Source organism: Mirounga angustirostris, unplaced genomic scaffold (genome assembly GCF_029215605.1).
Source record: "Mirounga angustirostris isolate CCGP_5_RB_7025 unplaced genomic scaffold, mMirAng1.0.hap1 SCAF_10, whole genome shotgun sequence".
Lineage (NCBI taxonomy): Eukaryota > Metazoa > Chordata > Mammalia > Carnivora > Phocidae > Mirounga > Mirounga angustirostris.
The window spans coordinates 58,684,883-58,702,699 of NW_026991718.1; the positions used below are offsets into that span (position 1 = coordinate 58,684,883).

Genomic DNA, 17,817 nt, shown 5'->3' on the forward strand with positions numbered 1-17,817 from the left:
TTGCCCTTTTCATGGGTCTTGACTACAATCACTTGGGGCTGTTCTCTTCATTTACTTCCTTCCTGGCCCTGGGGCCTTTGGATTTGGAACCCTCCTCTACAGAGTCTTTCTTAGTACATTTCACTTTGTTCTGATAATCTACTGCTGCATAATAAACCACCCCAAACTTGGCAACAGAAAACAACCTTTTTATTAATGTTCTGGATTCTGTGGGTTGGGATTTGGACAAAGCACTGTTGAGGTGTCTTTGTTCTGTACCTAAAGACCTGAGGCCTCAACTAGAAAGACTCAAACAAGTAGGGGTGACTCCAAGGGCTGGGTACCAAAATCATTTACAACTACAGTGTCCAAACTGTAGCCACATGTGGCTATTTAAATGTACATTTAAAGTAATTAAAAGTAGGGGCGCCTGGGTGGCTCAGCCATTAAGCATCTGCCTTGGGCTCAGGTCAGGATCCCAGGGTCCTGAGATGGAGCCCCGCATCGGGCTCCCTGCTCAGCGGGAAGCCTGCTTCTCCCTCTCCCACTCCCCCTGCTTGTGTTCCCTCTCTCGCTGTGTCTCTCTCTGTCAAATAAATAAATAAAATCTTTAAAAAAATTAATTAAAATTAAATAAAATTTAAAATTTCGGGTTACCTGGGTGGCTCAGTCGGTTAAGCGTCTGCCTTCAGCTCAGGTCATAATCCCGGGGTCCTGGGATCGAGTCCCATCTCAGGCTCCTTGTTCAGCGGGGAGTCTGCTTCTCCCTCTGCCGCTGCTCCCCCTGCTTGTGCACGCTCTCTCTCTGACAAATAAATAAATAAAATCTTTTTTTTTAATTTAAATTTAGTTACTCAGTGGCACTGCCCACATTTTAAGCCCACATGTGGCTAGTAGCTACCGTATTGGACAATACTGATATAGAACATTTCCATCATCATAGAAAGTTCTGTTGGTAAGCCTGCTCTGGAGGCTTAAGACACCCATATGCCTGGCACCTAGGCTGGGATCTTTGAGTGGAGAATTTACATGAGGTTCAGGCTTCTCACAGCATGGTTTCCAAGAGGTTGTGTCCTGAGAGGCAGCATCAACTGAGCAAGGGTTCTAAGAGACAAAGACAGACGCTTCAAGGCTTCCTCTAACCTAGCCTTAGAAGTCACGTGCAACCCTTCCGTCACATTCTATTGGTTACATGCAAAGAGGGGTACTAGAAAAAATACAAACATTGCATGGGACATACTTACATTAAAAAAAAATCATTCAGGGGCACCTGGGTGGCTCAGTCGGTTAAGCGACTGCCTTCGGCTCAGGTCATGATCCTGGAGTCCCAGGATCGAGTCCCATATCAGGCTCCCTGCTCTGCAGGGAGTCTGCTTCTCCCTCTGACCCTCCCCTCTCTCATGCTCTCTCTCTCTCTCTCTCGTTCTCTCTAATAAATAAAATAAAATATTTTTAAAAATCATTCATTGTTTATATGAAATCAAAATTTAACTGGGCATCTTGTACTTTTATTTGCTAAACCTGGCAACCTTACATGGGAGTCAGATTCAAGGAGAGGTGACCCATTAGACCCATCTCTTGATGAGGGAGTAGCAAGGTCACATTGCAGAAGAGTATGTGGGATGGAAGATATTGTTGGGGCCATCTTTGGAAAATACAATCTGCCACCTGTGACCATGTGGTTCCTCACAAAGTTCAGTAGAGACTTTCATGGCTCTCTACCACCTCAAAAATAGCATTCAAGTTTTATGGCCTGGGTGGATAGAATTGAGAAAAATTATCTCTTTGCCATCTTTATATTTTTTCTTGTTCACGTTGGGCTTTGAGGCCAACTGTCCTCAAATAGTAGCTCTAAGCCCTATCAACAATAGGCATTCATCTCTGCTGATACCATGACCAAAGTAAGCTACAAATAAGGATAACAGATACTCCATAGCCCCACTGTAGACACTGTTTTTTCTAAAGTAAGACCACCTGAGGTTAATAATGTTCTGTGGATATAGTGAGCAATCAGCGAACTTTCGTCAGGACAAATGGCTCTTCATCTGGAGGTCCCAAAGATCCAGCTCAACAGGAGAGGTTCTCCCATATATGCCTCCCTATTGTCAACATAATGACCCCCAGGACAAAGGTATAAGCAATGCTCTATGGAGATAGAGATTATCCTTGTCACCAACACTAAGTGTATTTATTCCTTGCACAACAGTTGGTGCTATCACCCACTGGTTGTATGAAGATAGAGGTGTCCTGCTGAGACCTGCAAAGGTGAGGTCAGGATTCTCAAAGAGGGTGAGGTCACCCCCAGTGTCAAGCCTTAGTCAGACGGTTAAGAATAGAGTATATTTTCTCTCTCTCTCTGTCTCTGTCTCTTTCTTTCTCAACCTAGGAGTCCTGATGTCCTGGGAGTCTGAGAGGGAACTCTAGGATGGAGAGTGATAAGATGGTATGCCCCATGTGGAGACCAGTTAGGAGCTGGGAAGTCAGGACCTTTCCAAATCAGAAGTGAATTTTAGCTCATTAATCACTTCGTGGACACTCAGGATGTGCTTCTTTACCCTTCTTTTGGACATGTGTGGAGAAGGGCTGGGACCAAGAGGGAAAGAGAAACAACAAGTTTATCATAAAATGTTAAGTGCAAATAGAAACTAAACTTAATTATATACAATAGAGTCCTAATTTTGTGTAATCTATATATATCCATACATAAACACACATAGTGATTTTTTTCTTCCATGTATTTTATATTCTCCCCAGTGAGCAATCAGCATACATTACTTTTATAATAAGAAACACATAGACATTCCTTTTAAATGAGAAAAAGGAGGAACAGACTGTTGGCAGAATTCCAAATTAAAAAAGAACACCAACTAAAGAGCTAGAGCGGCAGTCATAGCTGGTTGTTACTCAGTTACCATTTCCTCTTCTTTCTTGTTAATAGAAAGCTGATTTGATTCAAGGTCAGTATGCCCAGCTGAAGAAGGTTAACTATAATTGGTCCAAAGCTCATCCTCTTTTCAGTAATTGGTGTAAGGGTAGAGGCACATGACCCCGTCTGGCCAATAAAATGTAAGTGGAAGCCTGCTAGTGGCTATTAAGGAAGATTTTACTTTTTGGTTAAAAATAAAAAGGAGGGGCGCCTGAGTGACTCACTCCATTAAGCGTATGACTGTTGATCTCAGTTCAGGTCTCAATCTCAGGGTTGTGAGCACAAGCCCTGTGTTGGGCTCCACACTGGACATGGAGCCTACTTAAAAAATAAGTGAGAGAGAGAATCAAAAAAGGAAAAGCCTCCCTATGGCCTCCTCCTTAACCTTCATGTTAGGACGCTGTCCTATGAAGACAATACTTGGTGCTACAGCAGCCATCTTTACCACGACAGGAGACATGGTCAACACGCTGAGATGGCAGAAGGAAAAGGTGAGAAGACTTCAGATCTTCAATGACATCACTGAGCCAACAAATTCACCCTGAAACTGCCCACTACCAGATTTGTTATATGAAATAATTGAGTCTGTGTTGTTGAAGCTATTTTAGTTGCTATTCTATTATCTGCTACCAAATATGTTGTAGATAATATTCACTATCGAGAGATAAGGTTAGAAACCAGGGGTGGAGGATGTATTCAGATGGTTGAAGCCACTAGAAAAGCTAGGAAAAGCCATGTTCAGTGGGACAAGTCAGAGATGATATTTTAAATATTTAACAACTGGCCCATCATGGACACAAAGAAACCCGAAAGGGCGCTGGCCCTGTAAGAATGGACATGAGCCATAAATAATTGATATGCCCTGCCAGTGTGGCCCAGCTGAATATCAGCCCCAGGATAGTTACAAAAGGCAAACTGGGAGACATAATTAAACCTATGTTTGGGGATGAATTGTCTTGGACCAGATTCCCTACAATGTGCCTCTTTGAAAGTCCTGGCTCTACCTTCTTGAAGGTGCCTTCTATCAGCTTGAAGTGGGTCAGTGGCTGGTTCAACTCAAAAGATGGTGTCTGGAAGTTGTCAGTTTATACACTGAGCTGCTATTAATGTTGTGTTGTGGTGGTGGTGGTTTTAAACTGTTGGTTTTTAAAAATTTTTATTTAAAAATAAAAATAAAAATAAATAAAAATCAATAAATTAATTAAAAAAATTTTTTTAAATAAATAAATAAAAAATAAAAATTTTTATTTAAAAAGTAATGCATGGTGTTGGTAGAAGAATGCAAACTTTACAAAGATAAAAAATGAATAATAATAAGTGAGTCTCCCTTCCATCCTAGCACCCCCAGAGGTACATTATTAACAATTTGTGGGGTGCCCGGGTGGCTCAGTTGGTTAAGAGTTAGACTCTTGGTTTTGGCTCAGGTCGTGATCTCATGTTGGTGGGATCGGGCCCTGCGTCCGGCTCTGTGCTCAGCATGGAATGTGCTTCAGATTCTCTCTCCCTCTCTCACTCACGCTCTCTCTCTCTCTCAAATAAATAAAATCTTTTAAAAAAATCTGTCACATAATTTTGCATAAATTTTCTCTCCTTACACAAACACACATATGTATATATATGCATGTATAGATCTCTCTATATTTTTTAACAGCAACAGAGAGGTGCAGTCCTAGGACTAAAAGAATCCCCAGGAGGGGAGGACTGAGCAGGCATTCCCTTGTTTTCTTGGAGTGGCCACCAGCTCTGGGCTCCTTTCCCCGGGTATGACCAACCCCATTGTGCTTGCTCCCAGACTCTGACACTTTAGGTCTCTGGCTGAAGTGAGAAGAGTTCTGGAGATGGACATTTTTTAACATATACTTGCATATATGTATGCACGTCATTATTCCCACTCACGACTACAACTTGTTCCATATCTGCATATGAATTTACTTCCTTCTTTTTTACAACTGTGTAGCATTCCATTGTATGGATGCACCATAATTTATTTAATGACTCCTCTATTGAGTAACAGGGTGTGTGCTATTACAAATGCAATAAACACCATTTCAACTGGAATGTTTTAGGGTGAAAGTAACAAAATACCCAACTAAAGGTAGTTTAAACCACAGGATTTATTATCTTATGTAACAAGAGATCTAGAGCTAGGTGGTCTCAGGGTAGATTAATTCAGAGGCATAACAATGTCATTAAGGGACAGATGCTTTCCCTTTTCTCTTGCCATCCTCAGTGATGGGGTTTGTTTGTATTTATTTATTTATTGCCCTGGGTTTGTAAGTAAGATGACTGCTCAGCTCCAGACATTCTACCATCATCCAACTCTGTTTAAAGAGAAGAAGTAAATGTCTCCTTACACATCTCCTTTTCTCCAGAAGGAAAACTCTTCCCAGAAGCCATGCTGTAGACTTCCCATCACATATCATTGACTAGAATGTGCCATCCATAAACCAATCACTGGCAAAGGGGGATAATGATAGAACTATCATTATTGGCTTATTCCAGTCAAACCTGATCCCCCAGGGCTGGGGAAGGACATGCTTTTCCTGAGCATGGTGCTTCCTGATACATGAACCAAACTCAAGGTCCTATAGGCAATAAGAAAGGGTGAAATGTCTATTGGGTAGCAACCGAGAGGGTCCTCCAACTAACACTCTTACATCCAGCTGCATGTATATATGCAAGTATATTCATAGGACAAAGTCTCTGCAATAGACTTGCTGGGTCAAAAGAGTTTGTTCTTTCAAAATGTTGATAGACATAAATGGATGATTGGGTCAACAAAATATGGCACACACATAAAACAGAATATTATTCAGCATTAAAAAAGATGAAATTCCAGCACGTGCTACAACAGGGACAGACCATGAAGACATTATGCTCAGAGAAATAAGCCAGACCCAAAAGGACAAATATTGTATAATTCCACTTATATGAGGTACCTAGAGTAGTCAAATTTATAGACACAGAAAGTAGAATGGGGGTTGCCAGGGTCTACAGGGATGAGGAATGGAGAGTTACTGTTAAAGTTTCAGCTGGGGAAAATGAAGAGTTCTGGAGATGGACGGTGGTGATGGTTGCGCAACAGTGTGAATGAACTTAATACCACTAAACTGTACACGTGAAAATGGTTAAATCGGTAAATTTTAGGTTATGTATATTTTATCACAATAAAAAAAATGTTGGTAGATATTGCTAAATTGTCCTCAAAGAGGCTTTAGCATTTAACTCTCCCACCCCTTAGTGGATAGGGCAGTGCTAGGGTTCTCCATTTTTGAGCGTAGTGCTAGATCAAGGGTCCCCGAGTGGCAGTGAGGGTCTTGGTAGATTTAGGAGACCAGCAATATCTTTATAAGATCAGCAACAGAAAGGTGCAGTCCTAGGACTAAAAGAATCCCCAGGAGGGGAGGACTGAGCAGGCATTCCCTTGTTTTCTTGGAGTGGCCACCAGCTCTGAGCTCCTTTCCCCAGGTATGACCAACCCCACTGTGCTTGCTCCCAGACTCTGACACTTTAGTTCTCTGGCTGAAGTGAGAACAATAGTCTAGTCCCTCACTTCCCTTTGTTAAGAAAAATTATCCAAAAATCAGAAATTCAGCAAAAAGATTACTGGGCACTCTTTCAAAGCCACATGACTGTGAGTCTGTGTAACAATCGGCCTACAAGTCATCTGATTTTTCTGAGGGAGGTAACCGTTTGACCTAATTAGGCTGAGCTCTGTAAAGTTACATCGAATGTGTAAAAGAGAGGCATGTTTTGCAAATGACCTTTTCCCTGGTAGAGATGCAAATGATTTCTGTCTTGTAGAAAAGATGCGCAGTTTGATTGCCCTGTGAGGGGATCCGCTTGTTCCGTGTCTAACTCAGCCATCTTATCCTGGCATTCTCTTCATTGACCAGATATACTTCTGTTGATTCTCCTTGGAACTAGCTTTGTCATCATGCCGGTTCCCTCATTAACGAGCTAAATGTTAGCTCAAGGGCTCACTATATGTTTGTATGAGAACTATGTCTTTACCTTTTGGAAAATGATACTTTGACATTCTTAGCCCGCTGTCGCAGGCTTTCACAATGACTTTGCTAAATATGAAAGTAAGGGAATAACAGGAGGAACTTACGAAGCAGAAAAACAGTCTGGCTTCTGATCCTATCATAGTTAAGGTGTTACCTACTTCACACCTTGTCCCCAGAAATGACAAGTGGCTGCTGCAGAAGGCTGTGGTGACCCTCCTGCATTTCCTTCCTAACCCTACACCACCCGCAGAGACAGGGACATCTGACCAGCTGCCAACTCCAGGCCCTCTGGCACCTCCAAATCCAGGCTCTGAGAACATCAAAACCTACCACTCATGTTTGGACCCTGTTTTGCAATTTGGGACTTGACTTTCCCCCAGATGTGGAGCAGGACTGAAGAGGCTGGTCATGGCTGTGTCCTCCCTCCTCTGGACCCCTTCTCCCACCCTGGTCGGACGACTCCGACTCTTCCAGCACCCAACAATCTACTGCACCCTTACTATGCATGTCTCAGGGGTGGGCTGGGAAGTCCTCAGCCTCAAGGAGTCACCCTGTCCTTTAACCTTTCCATTCACATGGCTCAAGCTGTGCCTTCGCGGGGTTTTCCTTCTCATGGCCACTTCACTCCAACTTCCTGTTCCCATTGAACGCCTGTGTCATGCATGGTGGCTGTTTCCTTCTTTGGTCCCAGCCCAGGAACCCAGTGCCTTCTTGCTTTCCCATCACCTGCCTAAGCAGTGGTGTGCAGCAGACCCTCATACAGGTTTGGAGGTGATTACATTACAACACTGTGCGGCCGCCATTTTCACATTTACTAGTAGAGCCCACAGGCCTTCCTGCCTTCTGAGTGTTTCCCTGGCTCTCGGTTCTCTGGCCTCACGCTGTGCTATCTGGATGGTAAGTCCCTCCCAGTTCCTTTCTCTAAACCTCTCCCTATCCCTCCCTTCTCTTCCCGACCCCTCAGGGCTCTTTCTGGGGAAAGTGTACCCCGAGCTTTCAACCTGGATCTGACCTAGCGTTCACCTTTAGCATGGAGGCCAGCAAGGTGGTCGCCTGGGACAAAATAAGACATTTCTCTACAATGGGAAGGTGGCAGCAGCTGGTTCTTGTTTTAAAAAGTAAAATTTTCTTCTTCCACCACACATGGGAGAGAATAATACAAATATATAGCAAAATGGAGGGAGGGAAAAGGGAATTTTTTTCTGTCACATGGCTCTCAGGGAAATTGTTCCTAAATTTGCCGTATTTATATTCTCTCTCTCTCAGAGCCCGAAAAAAGAGCTGGATTCAGAATTGCCCTTTAGGGAAGAATACAGTTTTCCAAAAGGCAGAGCAAATCTTTCGGGCACAGATTGTTTGTGTCCTCCCCCAGGCACATAGTCCAAGGGCTCTTTGCTGTACCGCAAAATGATGGGGGCCTCAGGCGATGCTCTCAGCAGCTATTAGGCTGTTCACTCCTGAAACAGCAGCATGAAACCTGTCAAAGACAGCAAAACACTCCTGTGCTGGGTATCGATTCATCATCTCCATACGTTAGCCAGCCAAGCAGTCCCCGCAGTTAAGTTGCATGTTGCAATTTCCAAAAATAAAACTTCCTAGTTTTGAGTTTCACCAAGACTTAGGTTTGGTTTTGCAATATTATATATGTGTTCCTACTTCTCACATTGTCTCAACTTTCATACTGCTTTTAGGAAACTTCCCTTTGTGTGGAAAGATTGGCCTACAGAAAGCTTCCTGTTGACCTTCAATATGGGAGGATACCAGACTGTATTAGTCTCTTTGGGCCGCCATAACAGAACACCAGTGACTGGGTGGTCTAAACCACAGAAACTTATTTCCCAGCTCTAGAGTCTGGGAAGACCAAGATCGAGGTGCCAGCAAGGTAGGTTTCATTCTGAGGCTCCTTCTCTGGCCTTGTAGGAGGCTGCCTTCTCACTGCGAGCTGTCTTCCTTTTGTGCACACAGTGACAGAGAGAGCTCTCCGGTGTCTCTTCTTTGAGGGCACTCATCCCCTCACGAGGGCCCCACCCTCATGACTTCATCTAATCCTGAACACCTCCTGAAGACCCCACCTCCAAATACCATCCCATTGCCGGTTACGGCTTTAACCTATGAATTTGGGTGGGTGTGGGGGGAAGACAACATTTAGTCTATAGTAGGGTCTCAGCCTTTGGGGCAGTCTCTCCAATTCCCAATCCTGTGATGCGAAGTGACAACCAAGGCCACAGGTTGCATCTTAAGCTCTGCAAAGTTTTCCTCTTATCTTCCATGACTATAAATAGGAAAGCGTATTTAAAATTATTACCCTCATTTTTAAGGTTTTTTTTTTTTTTACAATCCTCTTCAAATACTCCATTAGAATAGTAGGTAGTAGCATTCCTCTGAATGTCAACAAGTTTCTACCAAATGTCCTTCTACTGGAGAAAAAGAAATTCATGCTAAATACAGGCAGATGACAGTAAGTTCCTCTCTGTGGTGATCTAAAAATAGCACAGAATGCTGCATGTTAAAATGCAATAAAAATGCACAATGACTTTCTTTTCATCCTTATATCTCCATTTATGGAGTGATTCATACATAAGAATGCTCTGTCACTGGAAAAGCACAAAAATCAAATTTCACCATGGCATATTTATAATTGCTACTAGGAAAATACGCAGTGTTAAGACAGTGGGTGATTCTTTCTCCTTTGGTCTTTTTTTTCTTTCCTGTGTTGTTACAATGTTAATTGTACATTTATTTCTAGAACAATAGTAAATAATGATAGCTAACATTGGTTGAATTCTTAGCATGTGCCAGCAATATGCCAAGTATTTACACTCCCTACCTCTTTTAAGCCTCACAAAAGCCCCACGAGGTAGATATTGTTATTGTCTATGAAACCACACACAAAAAGTTAAATGTTAAGTATTTATAATTGCCTCCCTGCTCTTCACCTCCTAGGAAGGTAGTTTCCTTGGAGGATTCTTTATTTTCCTTGGTGGGTACTGTTGGGGACACGTAATGGAGAAGCCAGGAGAGAGGGGGCTAATGTGAAATAAAGAGATGGAGACTCTGAGGAGCTAGAGGGAGTGGGGCAGGCTAAGGGCTGAAAAGGAAGAGTGAAGAGAAAGTGAGGGTGGGTAGGAGAGATAGGAGGAGCCTGGCAAGGGCCAGCAGGCTACAAGAGAAGGCTAGAGAGAAAAAGAGCTACATGCCATGGTCACTACAGAGAGGAGAAGAATTTGGGGAAAGAGTGGGAGATTTGGAGAGGATTTTTCAAAGTTCAGGTACACAAAGTATAACTTACTCCTTCATGGCTCCAAGGAAGCCTCAATATAGACTCTGCCAAATATCATCTAATCTAAGACACCACTGCCTATAAGATACAATCAATGGCAGGGTACATCATTATTTTATGTGCCAGCAAAAAGGTAGGGAGGGAGGGAGAGAGTGAGGGAGGGAGGGAGGGAGAAATGACAAGTCCACACCATTTGAAAACATGTCCTGATTTCAAAGAAACACAATAGGTTATTCCGTAATCCTCTCAGTCAGATTTATGGGTTTTCTTCTTTTTTTAATGCAACATTATTTGGTGAGATCGGATCTGAAGTGCCCAGGAAGGCTTGACTGTATTTTATTTTTTTTAATTTTTTAAAGATTTTATTTATTTATTTATTTGACAGAGAGAGACACAGCGAGAGAGGGAACACAAGCAGGGGGAGTGGGAGAAGGAGAAGCAGGCTTCCCACGGGAACAGGGAGCTGCATGCAGGACTCGATCCCAGGACCCCGGGATCATGACCTGAGGCAGATGCTTAACCGACTGAGCCACCAGGCATCCCTTGACTATATTTTAGTTACATGCATTTTATAGATAAAATTGAACCTCAGAGAAACTAAGTTACTTACCCCCAGGCTCATAGCTAATAAATGGAGAGCCAAGATTCCAACCCAAGTCAGCTTGATTCCCAAACCTGTGTTCTCTACTTTTTAATTAAGACACACAGTCAGTAGTCAGCCAGTATTTTATTAAACCTGTATTTAGTAACAAAAATAACGTTTGAATTAAAAAATAACAGCTTTAGGGGTGCATGGGTAGCTCAGTCTTTTGAGCATCTGACTCTTGATTTCGGTTCAGGTCATGGTGTCAGGGTCATGGGATTCAAGCCCTCTGTGGGGCTCATGCTCAACAGAGTCTGCTTGTCCCTCTCCTCTGCTTCCCCCCCTGCTCTCTCTCTCTAATAAGGAAATAAATAAAATCTTTAAAATAACAGCTTTATGGGGTGCCTGGGTGGCTCAGTTGTTAAGCCTCTGCCTTCAGCTCGGGTCATGATCCTGGGGTCCTGGGATTGAGCCCCGCATCAGGCTCCCTGCTCAGTGGAAGCCTGCTTCTCTCCCACTCCCCCTGCTTGTGTTCCCTCTCTCACTGTGTCTCTCTCTGCTAAATAAATAAATAAAATATTTAAAAAATAATAATAAAATAACAGCTTTATATAACATCATTTACACATCATTGTGATTCAGAGCTACCTATCCTATCTGGAACAAATTGTGAGAAACCACGACTTGGGCTTTATGGCTCAAGAATTCCTTTCTCTTTTCAAATTATCTTTAATCAAATGAGGATAGGAGGTCAAATACCTGAATATTCATCAGGAGGGTCTAAAACCAAAGCAAACTCTGCACTTCTATTAAGCAAACATTTTCTTTTGGCGACAACAAAAGGGAAGCCTTTCAGTGATTCACAGAAATAGAGAAACATCAAGCTCTAGGACCAAGCTCTAAGGACAAGTTCTAGGACCTAGACCAAATATATAAAATGTAAATGGGTGAGCAGACCATGAAATTGGGAAAAAGTGTCCAGTTTCACTAATAATTACAAAAATCCCAGACTCTCTGATTCCACAACAGGTACCTGACAATATGGTTTTCCAACACTAACTGGCACTTTTAACATACTGGCCCTTCATCCAAGAATGCTCCCCCCACCCCCACTAATGAAAATCCTTCAAGGGGGAATCAAAAGCTTCCTTTTCTGTAAGTCCCTCCCAAATCCTCCAACAGGATTAATGGCTATTTCTGGATTCTCCTATCATGATTCTGATTTTCTTCCTCCTTGGTTTGCAGGTTGTTGATAAAAGACCTCTTAAGTAGATTATCAGCTCTCTGAAGACAGGCATCATTTGCTTATTTGTTGGCTTGTTTTTAATGAATTCATGCTTGTATAAAGGTTGAGCACAGTGACTGCTATGTAAAGGGGAGCTGACTGAGGCCCAGAACAAGGACCACTGTAAGAGACCAGAATATGCCACCCCAAATACCTCCTTGAGCTTGTGTTTTTTGATAAATAGCAGATACAGAAGAAGCTCTGAAAGCAGGGTAGAAGTTACCATTTTATAGGGGAAATTTACATTTATAAAGGAAATCTCCATTTGTAAGGGTGTACCAGAAAGAGAAGGAAGACTTTAGATCACAAGAGACTTACCAATAGAGAAGGCACTGCCTTAAATCTATATTAATAAACCTTACACTTGTGACTGTACTCTTCCTGGTCACTTTACCATAAATTGCCTCCCCACACTTCCTTTGTTTTAGCTAAAGATGGTATTTCAGCTCAAGTTCTCACCACCTCTTTGAGTTATTCTTCCCTGAGTTTCTCCCATATATATGAGATACACATGTTAATAAACCTGGGTTTGTTTTTCTTTTGTGCATCAGTCTTTCATAACAGAGGCCCCAGCCAAGAACCTAGAAGAGTAGAAGGAAAAGGTTTTCTTCCCTGCCCTACACCACCTAACGGTTAAACCGGATGGACCTGAGAATGTAACTGCACTTTTCCATAGAACACTAGCTCCTGCTGCTTCCCCTCCAGTAGCTATTCGTGATAGCAGTAACAGTAACAACAAATGATATATTAAAAACCAAAAAACTTAGTACATAAGGAATGAAAGAAAACTTTGAGGGGATAATGTTATAGTCCCTTTTTCTTCAAATGTTATTATGGAAATTGTCAAAAAGTTGAATCAAAAAGTTGAAATAGATAGAATGAATTTCATCTATATTCATTAGTTGTTAACATTTTTTGCCTTTTTTTTCTGAACAATTTGAAAATAAATTGTACATCCAGACACCACCACTGATTATTTCAGCATGCATCTCCTAAAAATAAGGACATACACCTACATAACCATAATAATATTATCAATAATAAAAATAATTTCCTAACATTATCCAACTCAAATGCAAATTTCCCCAACAACCCCCAAAAATGTCTTTTACAACTAGATTTTGTTTTGTTTTATTCAACTAAGATCTAATCAAGGTTTATACATTATATTTCATTATTTCTCTTCAGCTTCTTTCTTTTTTTTTATAAGAATTAGTTGTTTTTTATTTTATTTTATTTTATTTTATTTTTATTTGAGAGAGCGAGAATGAGAGAGAGTACATGAGAAGGAGGAGGGTCAGAGGGAGAAGCAGGCTCCTTGCTGAGCAGGGAGCCCGATGCGGGACTCGATCCCAGGACTCCAGGATCATGACCTGAGCCAAAGGCAGTCGCTTAACCAACTGAGCCACCCAGGCGCCCTCTCTTCAGCTTCTTTCAATATAGAACAATCCCTCAGTTATTTTAATTATTTATTATTTTTTAAAAAGTACAGGCCATATATATGTCTTACAGAATATTCCACTATCTGATTGTGTTTGTGTGTGTGTGTGTGTGCATGTGTAATGCAGTGTAATGTGTCCTTCTACCACCTGTGTTTCTTATTAAATACTGAGGTTGGGTGATTCAGGTTAAAACTTTTTGGTAAAATTGTTTCACAGGTGATGCTTTATATGTCATAGAGTATCTCATCAGAATGCACATATCAGGTGTCCCACTCTTAGTGACTAGGTTGAACTTCATGGTTAAAGTGCTGATCAGCAGACATCTCTCTTTGCAATGAGTAAAGACCTTGTGGAGTGACATCCTGTTCTACCTTCTGCATCTTTGCAGCTTTCAGTTCCTATCACAGGCCACACCCAGCAGGTGGATGAGTTCTACATTGGCCCTACCAACTAGAGTTGAGCATAAGCATCCAGATCTCACAAAGGTACTTCCTTTAGTGGATCATTCTGGAATAATGGAGATCCTGCAGCCCTAGGAGATGGCAGTAGGAATCTCCAGTGGAGGTGCTGAGGGGTATCAAAGTTTCTGCTGATGCCTCAGGCTGAGTTCCCAGGCCCAGACTAAGTGCTTGGGAGGAACTGCCTTCTTTCAGAGACTGCTGGAAGAGGCTGCCCATAGCTTTGGAAAAGGCAGAAAACCAAAAAAAAAATTTTTAACCGTCATTTCAAAGCTGAGAATACTTTTCTGTTTTGCAGTAAGTGAAGACTTGGAATCTCCCTTAGTTCTTGGAAAACCACCTTCCTAGTTCATTAATGTTGTGTAAATTTTAAGCAGGAAATGTTTGAGCTAAATTGCTTATTATAATGTAAGAGGGTATCTACGCTTTTGCATAGTCCTATCTCTTCAGAGTTTGTTCCCTTTTTTTTGTTTGTTTGTTTTGGGATATGTGTGTGTGTGTTGCTTAACCATGGTTTAAAAATTCTCCTCACCTGAAAACTGTTCCTCATTCTGGTGGAGAGGGGTGGAAGGGGCACCCCAAGAAATAGTATGTATGTATTTATCATGTTATCATGAGGACACCATCCACAGAAGCTCCTTCAAACTGAGTGGAAGAATATGAACAGACTGGCTGCAAACAATCTGGGACCAAACCCTGGGCATTCCCAGAAATACCTGGGGCACATTGGCAGGGTAGCTTAAAATCATCTTATCTGGGTGTGAAAGTAAAACATGACCTCACTGTGATGTAGTTTGATACCATGCACAAAATGCTCTTACACCAATATGCACACATAAAACTTCTCTGAAAAAGCAGTGTGGGCAGGGCGCCTGGGTGGCTCAGTTGGTTGTGTCTGACTTTGGCTCGGGTCCTGATCCCGGAGTCCCAGGATTGAGCCCTGTGCAGGGCTCCCTGCTCAGCAGGGAGTCTGCTTCTCCCTCTGTCCCTCACCCTTCTCTTGTGCTCTTTCTCTCTCTCCCTCCCTCTCAAATAAATAAATAAAATCTTAAAAAAAAAAAAAAAAAAAGGAAAAAAGAAAAAGCAGTGTGGGCATAGGAAGTAATGGACACAGAGGTAAGAGACACATAAGAGGCCCCCCCCGCCATCACTGGCAGCTTTGAGAGAGAACAAAAGGGCACATGTTCGCACCAAATCCTTTCACATTTTATTTATTTTTTTAAAAAAGATTTTATTTATTTATTTGACAGAGAGATAGCACAAGTAGGCAGAGGGAGAGGGAGAAGCAGGCTCTCCGCTGAGCAGGAAGCCGGACATGGGGCTCGATCCCAGGACCCCAGGATCATGACCTGAGCCGAAGGCAGCTGCTTAACCGACTGAGCCACCCAGGTGCCCCCCTTTCACATTTTAAACAGGCAAAGACTGTCTTCTTTGGCCAGGAGTGGAGGGTAGCTATTTATACAATGTCACTAAAAATGAATCAGTGCTAGGTAAATAGCAATTCTGTCATCTGCTGGCCTTGATATGTTATCAGTGGGTCAGAATGTGGCCACATTAGAGTGGATCTCTTCAGTGGGATGAACACATTATCCAAAAGTATCTTGATTCCTGGAATTCCAGTCTTCTTATTCCTAGAGTTCCTAAATACCTTAAACTTCTTGGCAATAAAGTTCGGGGAACAGTCCACCAATCTCCACTTATCTCAAACCAACCATAAGCCCCCTTCCAAGTCCCCAAAGACAGGCAATGCACTTTGAGGATCCACCCCGTGCAGGGGCTTGGGTGGCCCTGGGGCTGATTTTGGTCAGGCAGGTGTAGTAATAGCACAGGACCCAAGACCTCAAGGTCTTGTCTCCCTTTTGCCATCTTTCTTTGTTAATTAAATGTTTTTGTCTTGAGAGATTATCTATTAAGATAATCATACTGTTCTTCTGTTTTAATTTGTTAATATGGTGACTTAACATTGATTCATTTATTAATGTTAACCAATTTTGCAATCCTGGAATAAACCCTATTTGGTTATACTTACCATTTTTAGGTACTGTTGGATCAATTTGTTAAAATTTTATTTAGAATGTTTGCACCTATCATCATGGTGAATACTGGTCTGTAGTTTTCTTATAATGTCTTTGCCCAGTTTTGATCTTAGAATAATGTTGATCTCATAAAATAAGTTGGGAAATGTGCCGTCCTCTTCAATTTTCTCAAAGAATTTGTGTGGAGTTGTATTTCTGCCTTAAATGTTTAGTAAAATTCACCAGTAAAGCCATCTGGGTCTGGATCTTTCTTTGTGGGAAGGTTTTAAACTACAAATTCAATTTATTTAATAGATATAGTGCTATTAGATAATCCATTTCTTCTTTGGTAGTTTGTGTCTTTTAAGAATTTTTTCCTTTTCATCTGAGTTGTCAAACTTGTTGACATAAAGTTGTTCATTCTTCCTTATGTTCTTGCTAATATCTGCAGAATCGGTAGTGATTTCACCTCTTTCATGCCTGATTGGTAATTGGTATCTTATTTCCTTTATGGTCTGGCAGGAGGTTTATCAATATTATTGATCTCTAATAACCAGCTTTTGATTTCAATGATTTTCTCTATTGTTTTCCATTTCATTTATTTATGCCTTGATCTTCATTATTTCCTTTCTTTTGCTTCCTTTAGTTTAATTTGTCTCATTTTTCTAGTTTCTTAAGGTGGATACCGAGGTCATCGATTTGAGACCTCTCTTTCATTCTACTATGGGCATTTAATGCTACAAATTTCCCCCTACTGCTCCTTTTGCAACATCCCACAAATTCTGTCATGTTTTCATTTTCACTCAGTTCAAAGAAGACTTTCTAATGTCCCTTTTAATTTCTCCTATTACCTATGGCTTATTTAGAAGTATGTTATTTAGTTTATAAGTATTTGAGAATTTTTCCAGAGGTCTGTAATTGATTTCCAATTTAATTCCATTATAACCAGAGAAGATACTTAGTATGACTTTAATCTTATAGAACTTATTAAGACTTGTTTTATGGCCCCAAATATGGCCTCCCTTGGTAAATTTTCCATGTGCACTTGAAAATGTATGTTTTGTTTTCTTACACCGTATACAAAAATAAACTCAAAATGGATTAAAGACCTAAATGTGAGATCTGAAACCATAAAATTCCTAGAAGAAAACATAGGCAGTAATCTCTTGGATACCTGCCATAGAAACATTTTTCTAGATATGTCTCCTTTGGTAAGGGAAACAAAAGCAAAATTAAACCATTGTGTCTATACCAAAATAGAAAGCTTTCACACAGAGAAGGAAATCATCAACAAAACAAAAAGGCAACCCACTGAATGGGAGAAAATATTTGCCAATGATATATCTGATAAGAAGTTAATATCCAAAATATATAAATAACTTATACAACTGAACACAAGACAAATAATCCAATTAAAAAATGAGCAGAAGACATGAACAGACATTTCTCCAAAGAAGACATACAGATGGCCAATAGACACAAGAAAAGATGCTCAACATCACTAATCATCAGGGAAATATAAATCAAAACCACAATGAGATATCACCTCACACTTGTCAGAATGGCTAGAATCAAAAAGACAAGAAATAAGTGTTGGCCAGGATATGAAGAAGAAGGAACCGTCGTGCACTATTGGTGGGAATGCAAGCTGGTGTAGCCACTGTGGAAAACAGCATGGAGGCTCCTCAAAAAATTAAAAATAGAATTACCATATGATCCAGTAATTCCACTACTGGGTATTTACCCAAAGAAAACAAAAACACTAATTCAAAAAGACATATGCACTCCTATGTTTACTGAAGCCTTATTTATAATAGTCAAGATATGGAAGCAGCCCAA

At 41.2% G+C, this 17,817-nt stretch overlaps 1 protein-coding gene across 1 annotated transcript in view; it reads right to left on the minus strand.

Annotated features, from left to right (window-relative positions):
- Window positions 1-558: 558 nt before the first annotated feature.
- Window positions 559-17,817, minus strand: part of B3GNT2 (UDP-GlcNAc:betaGal beta-1,3-N-acetylglucosaminyltransferase 2) — a 216,109-nt gene continuing 198,850 nt past the window's right edge. Inside the window, exon 2 of the transcript XR_010405670.1 lies at window positions 559-784. The gene's annotated coding sequence lies outside the window, so the exon portion shown is untranslated. The remainder of the gene's footprint in view (window positions 785-17,817) is intronic.